Source organism: Herpailurus yagouaroundi, unplaced genomic scaffold, assembly GCF_014898765.1.
Source record: "Herpailurus yagouaroundi ecotype Mexico unplaced genomic scaffold, PumYag 67793, whole genome shotgun sequence".
Taxonomy (NCBI): domain Eukaryota; kingdom Metazoa; phylum Chordata; class Mammalia; order Carnivora; family Felidae; genus Herpailurus; species Herpailurus yagouaroundi.
In genome coordinates this window covers 1,953,722-1,961,185 of record NW_024420586.1, presented here as the reverse complement: position 1 = coordinate 1,961,185, position 7,464 = coordinate 1,953,722, and the positions used below count along the sequence as shown (strand labels likewise).

The following is a 7,464-nucleotide window of genomic DNA, read 5'->3' as shown; positions in this document are numbered from 1 at the left end:
ATATATATGTGGAATGGTATCAAATTTTTAGCACAGAGTTCTTTGTCCGGCATGATAATAAATAATGAAATGTTTTAAATAATTTTAATTTCTGTTATTAGTAATGGAAATCATATTCATTATAGAAGTTTCCCATGAACAAACAAGATTTTATTTATTAAAACATTTTTTAATGTTTATTTTTGAGAAAGAGAGAGAGAGAGAGAAAGAGAGAGACAAGAGCACAAGCAGGGGAGGGCCAGAGAGAGAAGAGAGGGAGACAGAGAATCTGAAGTAGGCTCCAGGCTCCAAGCTGTCAGCACAGAGCCTGATGCGGGGCTCGAGCTCACGAACTGTGAGATCATGACCTGAGCCTATTTTGGATGCTTAACCGACTGAGCCACCCGGGCGTCCCAAAGAGAAGGAGATTTTAAAATTACCCCAAATCCTGCCACATGGGAAAAACTGGTATTTAATATTTTATTGTAAATGCCTCTAGGGCCTTTGGAACATTTCAGTTTCCTATTCCTCAGTAATAAACTGCCTCTCCTCTAGACCTTACCTGTGTTAGTCAGGTGTCCAGATGCAGAATCAGACTGTGTGTGTGCACCCTGTGCTTGAGGGTCTAAGATGTGACCAAAGGAACCAGAGCCATGTGCTCTCTCTGTTTTTCTAGTCCAGACCTCAGTGTTGAACAGAAGCCCATCTTCTTTCCTTACTGGTGAGCTGATTCAGAATTTGCAGGAACCTCGATAAATCACTTTGTATCCTCCCCTCCTCCCTACTCTTCCCTGAGACTTGGGGCACCTCCAGCCCCAAGCTGACACCCTTTCCTGAGAACCCCTCCCTGACCCAGCTTGGCCTTTCAAGGTAAGGGTGCCCCTCTCCCAAGCCGAAGTCACCCACAGTTTCCATCTCTCGATACGAATCCCAAGGGAAAGAAGGGATCCAGCAGCAGGAGTAAGAAAAAGGTTACATATGTCGTTCCTGTCATAGAAGCCTCTGATGCCAGAGCACTGGATTTTGGGGTCCTAAAGATGACCTTCCTCAGTGTCTGGCAGAGTTCTCCCCCTTGAGGTTAGAGGGAGAAGAGGGCTGTGGTCGGACTGCCCCTTGCGGGCATCTGGCACTCTCCAAGAGGGAGTGTTCACATTCCCATCCTGCCACTGCTGTGTGCTCACATGCCTTGCTCAGAGAACACGTTCGGCAGTCATTATGGGCTCACCAAGTCCTTCTTCTTCCACTCAGGGGAGCAGATTGAAATGTGAACTGACATTATCACAGGGATAGCCTTAAATCGTCTCTAGTTTATGAAAATAATGAAATCGATCGCCAACTTGCTGCTAATATTGGTTACAAATTGCTAGGGCCCATCCCCCAATTGATCCCGGTGCCCCGGTGTCTCAGTCCTGTCGTGTCCTAGGCCTTACCACCCTTTAGAACTGCATCATTCCTGCATTCCTGAGCTCGGATGTCCTAGTCCTTCACTTAAATCGTGGCCACCTTTTCCTTCCTGCTCCTGCCAGCTGTCCTTGCTGCCCTCTCTTCAACCCATTCACCGCAGGACTAAGACAGAGTGGTCTTTCTGAAGGGCACAGCTATGTGTTGCTGGTCCTCCCTGGCTCACCAGTATTACCAGGACGGCACCCAGAGTCACTACGAGGTGTCTACTAGTTAGTTCTCTAGCCTCATGACGTCTCCCCCCAGCCATTCTAAGCCTCCAATATTTCCCAGAGGGCAGTTCCTGCCTCCACATCTTCCCACGTGTCGTTCCCTCTGCTGAGATGTTCTTTGTCTTTTGGCCTTCAGAGTCCAAGGAAGCCTTACTGTCTTTTGAAAAGAGGTCTGTGGTGCTTTCTAGTGAAACTCTATGCTCCCTTGGCTCCTTAGGTGAGCCCGTAGCACAGCTCTGCCGACTGTTAGTAAGTAGATGGTCATCTTGTCCACCGTGCCCTTATTACTGTACTGCAAATATTTTCAAAGAGATCATGTTCTGTTTGGTCTTGCATCCTTAGTGTCTGAAAAGAGTAGATGTTCAACACCTATTTGCTGGATCAAGCAGTATAATTAAAAACCTCCCCATGGTTTTTTGTTTTTGTTTTTGTCTTACACCGGTGTTCAGATTTAAAACAAAATTCTTTCTCAGCAGTTTTGTCAAACAGATCACATTAGACCCACTGTGTTTGTTTTCCTCAAGTTTGTGTTTCTCCCTGTGAGAAGCGATCTTTACAAGCACTGCGCCAAATAGCACTTGTCTTAGGGGGGGTTTCTTGAAATACCGCCTGTGGAAGTTTTGAACGCATGTTATGAGTTGACCCCTCTTGACACTCACGATTTCTCTCATTATCAGAATAAAACTGTGAGAATCACACCCGTGGCTGGATGATTCTTCAATACAGACAAAACTCTACCGTTGAATATCATTGCCCAGCTTTGTTGATACCTGAGCATGTTTGATTAATTATTTTTTGACATTCACTCTACTGGATTTTCTTCCCCCTGTAAACTGTCTTCGGTCTTTACTAGTTCTTTAAAAGCACCATTGTTAGGGCTACGTATTGTGACTTTGCCTTGCCGTAGTGGCCTTATCTTTCCACTTAAACTTTAGGTGACCCAACCGCAGCGCTTCCCAAACTCGAGTGGGCATCAGAATCACCTGAGGCCTTGTTAAAACTGCTGGGCTCCGCCCCAAGTTTCTGATTCAGTGGGTTTGGAGCAGGGCTGGGAATTTCCATGTCTTAACAGGTCCCAGTGATTCTGCTACGGCTGATACGGGACTGTGCTTGGAACTCTGCTTTCCCGGCATGCCTAGCGCGCCAGTTTTCACAGCTGTGGCCACTCAACTCACACTTGCTGATCCTCTGGCGCACAGCTAGGAAGGAGGATAAGGCCTTTAGTGGGTCCGGCGCCACGGACCAAGCGGTTCGCTGCGGTTCGCTCCGTGTTCCGGCTCCCAAACTTTGTCCTTTTCTGGATTCCTTGCTGACAGACTGCTTCCCGTGGGACTACGGTACTTGGATTTCCCTTCTTCCTGTTTGTTAAGAGTTGAGAGTTTCCCTGTTGGGTGCCAGCGTTTCTGGCATCTCGGCCTTGCTCAGTTCTTGCCCGGCGCTCCTCCTTGTTAGCTGGGCTTGGCTGCAGCAGGTACTCCAGGCTACCTTGTTTTTGCTTTTCAGGCGTTGAATGTTTATTCAGTTGAACAACTTTGTTGTTATTTATGACTGTCGCTTTATTTCCCCCTTTCTTGTTTTCAGTGTTGTTTTTAGGCCCCTCAGCCCCGGGCTCCCTCTCCCTCGTGTCCTGAGACTCAATTCTGGCTTTTCCTACAGGATGAGATCATGCAGTGTGGCTGAAAGGTTTTAGTGCCACCTACATCAGAACTTTGATCAAGATAAGTATGGTTGACTCTTGAAAAACATGGATTTGAGCTGTGTGTGTCCCCTTGAGGATTCGTTTTGATACGGTGCTGGAAATGTATTTTCTCTTATGATTTTTCTTAACATTTTCTTTTCCCTATATTACTTGCTTATAAGTGTACAGTATATTCTACAGATGATACGCAAAATAGGTGTTAATTGGCTGTTGAGGCAGGGCTTGGAGTCAATAGTATGCTAATAGTAAGTTATTGGAGAGTCAAAGGTTAAATACAGATTTTCGCCTGTGTGAGGGGTTGATGCCCCTAACTTCTGTGTTGTTCAAAGATCAACTGCACAAGGGCACCTGGGCGGCTCAGTCAAATGTCCGACTCTTGATTTTTGCTCGGGGCTTGATCTCACCGTTCGGCTCTGGAGATTGAGCCCCACGTTGGGCTCTGAGCTGACAGGGCGTAGCCTGCTTGGGATTTTCTCTGTCTCCCTCTCTCTCTGCCCCTCCCCTGCTTGCGTTCTCTCTTTCTCAGAATAAACAAATAAATTTAAATGCATAGCTTCAGGCCATACTTCAGACCTACTGAATTAGCATCCACGTTTTCACAAGAGCCCCGGGTGATGTGTATGCACATTGGAAAGAACTGATCTCTCGTATAGCTCCTATAGGGTCAGTTGCTCCTGCCCGACTAAGCGTGACTCAGTCTTAGCATGTACCTTTTTTCAGCTTAATCACCACTGATGTAATTACTGCTACCTTTTGTTGGACGGATTTCCCGCTGACAGTGTGGACTATGACAAACAACCCATAATCGGGCAGGAGTCTAGAAGCGCTTTGTGTATGTTTTGAGAGTTTTTACTTGGGATATTTCTTTGGCAGGACTTTGCCAAAGTTACCAACATACCAAAGGAATCTTTCTATATGTTTGTTTGCCATGATCTTAGGTGCACTTGGATGGGAAGCAGCCCGAGGCTCCATGTTGGACGAGCACTACCCCACATGCAACACTATATTACAGGTGCTTAATTTAATGCTGGCCCATAGTAGGTGGCCACTGAAACATCTCTCACCAGCATTTAACTTGGAGAAAATGTTGAAAGTGGATCAGGTTGGGGGAACTAATTGTACCCCAGGGCTTGTGTGGTGAATGGGGTCAACAGTAGTGGTCTGAACAGTGACAGGTGACTGGTCTTGTTGCCCGATGTTTATCTTTCTAGGAACAGGACTCCAGCCTGTGACTAAGAGTCAGGAGGTCAGCCCCAGTCACTGTGGGGAGACGGTTATGAAGACGCATATGGAGTGTCAGGACCTCAGTCAAGACTGCCTGGGTTCAGAATAGGGCAAGCTGGAAAGGCCCTTATTTATTAGCAGTGCAGTGGAAAGAACATGGGTTCTAGAGTCCAACTTGGGTCTGCACCATAGGCCTGCTTCCTCCAAGCTGTGTGACCTTGACTAACTTAACCTCAGATGGTCTTCCTAGTCCAAAGAGATTGCATGTAAAGGGTCTAATACAGGGCTTCAAATAGATGATTAAGTAAATGGTAGTTGCTAATATGCTTATTATAATTAAAGGCAGTCTTGGGGCGCCTGGGTGGTGCAGTCGGTTAAGCGTCTGACTTCAGCCAGGTCACGATCTCGCGGTCCGTGAGTTCGAGCCCCGCGTCAGGCTCTGGGCTGATGGCTCAGAGCCTGGAGCCTGTTTCCAATTCTGTGTCTCCCTCTCTCTCTGCCCCTCCCCCGTTCATGCTCTGTCTCTCTCTGTCCCAAAAATAAATAAACGTTGAAAAAAAAATATATATAAAAAAAAAGGCAGTCTTACTCTTAATTGACAACATGGACCTCAGGAATGTTCAGGTTCATTGAATTCCCAAGGTTAGATCAAAAAGGCTTAATCGTGACAGTTTGTTGGAAGATTGGGTAGCTACTGTACATTTGGCCAGCAGCTGGGCAAAAGGGACCATGCTTACTCAAAGAACCGGTACTTAGGTGGGTTGGAGAAGATGATGATAGTTCTTAGTGCCAACTGGGCAGCACTAAAAAACTGAGAGCAGTATGGGGCCGCTGGCAGTCACAAAGGCTGGGTTATATGCATCGGCTACTGTTAAGGTCTGTGGCTTTTGACAAGTAGGTTTATTACTCTTGTCTCCATTTGTCCGTCTGTAAATAGGGGAATTGAAGGAGATGCCCCTGCAAGTAATGGGCAGTTCATATTTTTACAGGTGTTCACAATAAAATGGAATTGAGTGGGAATTCTGTGTGTAATTTTAATCAGTACAATTTTCATGATTGTATGTAGCATTTGTCAGTGGTTATTTATAGACTTAAATTGAAGTGCAGGTAACCTCAGGTCCTCAGGCAGTCAGTGAGGTGGAGCCCTGGTGATAAGGGAGATGGACTGAGGCTAAATGTCAGAGTTGAATTTCATCCTTGTTCTTAAACCTCCTGAAATTCTGGAACCAGTCCCTTCCATTGCAGTAGCAACTAGATTGAAAGGGACTGTTAAACCTTCACCTGTAGTATTTCTTTTCAAAAAGGATTAAGTCTGAAAGATTGAAATGTTTTTTTATTACAATGAGTTCTTAGACGTACAATATGCATTTTCATCAGCATGCTCTTTCTGTATGGGATCTGTTTGGCTAGTGAATTTGTGTAGCATATGTGAGTAGCAGAACCCTATGCCAATGGAAGAAGACTTTAGGTCACACAAGGACTAGGTGAGAGCCTTTCAAGTCTCCTGGAATCTTGTGTATTTCACTGTGTGGATGCTGTAGATGGGTTTGGTTAGTGCTTCTTCTTCTGGAGGTTGTACAAAGGCAGCACCTGGAGGGCTTGCTCAGCTCAAATCCTGGCCCCCACCCTTACATGTCATTTGTAGTCCCAGCAAGCTCCCAGGTGATGATGATGATGTTCTTTGGCCCCAAGTTGAGTAGCATGGAAGTATTCTGTTTTCAGTATTGTCTTCTGTAGTCTTATCTTCCAACTTCTAGTGGCATCTTCCTTTTGCCCTCACCTGCTTTCCTCCTAAGGTAAGGGAAGAAGTGGCCAAGGTGACCCTCGAGTCAGCCTAGAGAGGATTTATCCTTTATCCTGAAGGTCCCATGGCTTGGATGCCTTGTGGATAGGCAGTTTCGAGCATGGAAGATAAAAAGGTTTATTTCATGGCAGAACTTGAAAGCATCAGTAGACAACTCAGTAACCAAAGGTTTGCTGGATTTGTTGCTCTTCTTGAATCACTCTGCAAGGAGCAAATAAAAACAAGTGATAAATGTCAAACTTTAGTATTACAGATTTTCTTTTAGTAGTCTTCTTCATCTTGCTCTACAGCCTGTTGGATCCCAGTGAAGGCTCGCTGCTGGGGTGGGATTGAAGTCTGCAGAATACTCCAGGGTTAGGTAAATTTTCTAAGTCTAAACCACGCATCCTCAGAGCAGCCACTCTACAGAGATCTAAAACTTGATTTGGGGAAGATTCCTTACTGCCTCTTGGTCCTCTGGCAGGTAGATTCCCAGGGTGCTCACTGTAACAACAAAGCAAAAAACACCCCTGGCTCCCATATCCTGCACAGCTTTGAATAGCTGTGTGACCTGGAATTGGTTTCTTCACCAGCTGGCTGCAGCTTTTACCTCTACATGTTCTGGATCTAATCCTAAGCCTGGAAGTTAAACTTCTACCAACCAGGCAGGTAGGAGATGCAGGGTGTGGTGATCTACTTCCTGGCTGTATTGTAAATCTAAGGCCTAAGGTCTTGTTTAGCCTCATTGTAGTTGTCTCTGTGGGCTGTTAAGGGGGTCTCCTCCTATTGAAGAACTGCAAAGCCCAAGGCCCTGTCTGGCTAGGATAGTGGGTGGCTAATTCAGATACTTACAGTGGCCAGCAAGTTAAATAAGGGGAGTGAGCTGGGAGTGATGGTAGGGAAGAGAGGATTGCAGTGAATGGAGACCTGTGCTGTGTCTTTAGAGGACAGCAGCTAAGGAGACCCAGCTGACTGCTGCCATGTAAAAATGTTGCCTAAAGTTGCCAGATCCTTCAACTTGGCAGGAAATGCCAGAGCTCTAGGGGATTTCTCCCACCTCCCAGTGTGAGATAAAAAGTACTTTGGAAAGTGACTTCAACTATGGC

General features: G+C 46.0%; 2 long non-coding RNA genes across 2 annotated transcripts in view; one reads left to right on the top strand and one right to left on the bottom strand.

Moving 5' to 3' along the window:
• Positions 1 to 2,328: 2,328 nt before the first annotated feature.
• LOC121026050 (uncharacterized) overlaps positions 2,329 to 7,464 on the bottom strand; it is a 126,035-nt gene continuing 120,899 nt past the window's right edge. Inside the window, exon 3 of the long non-coding RNA XR_005788243.1 lies at positions 2,329 to 2,422. This is a non-coding gene — a long non-coding RNA (uncharacterized LOC121026050). The remainder of the gene's footprint in view (positions 2,423 to 7,464) is intronic.
• The window catches only part of LOC121026048 (uncharacterized), a 552,687-nt gene continuing 548,087 nt past the window's right edge, over positions 2,865 to 7,464 (top strand). Inside the window, exon 1 of the long non-coding RNA XR_005788241.1 lies at positions 2,865 to 2,989. This is a non-coding gene — a long non-coding RNA (uncharacterized LOC121026048). The remainder of the gene's footprint in view (positions 2,990 to 7,464) is intronic.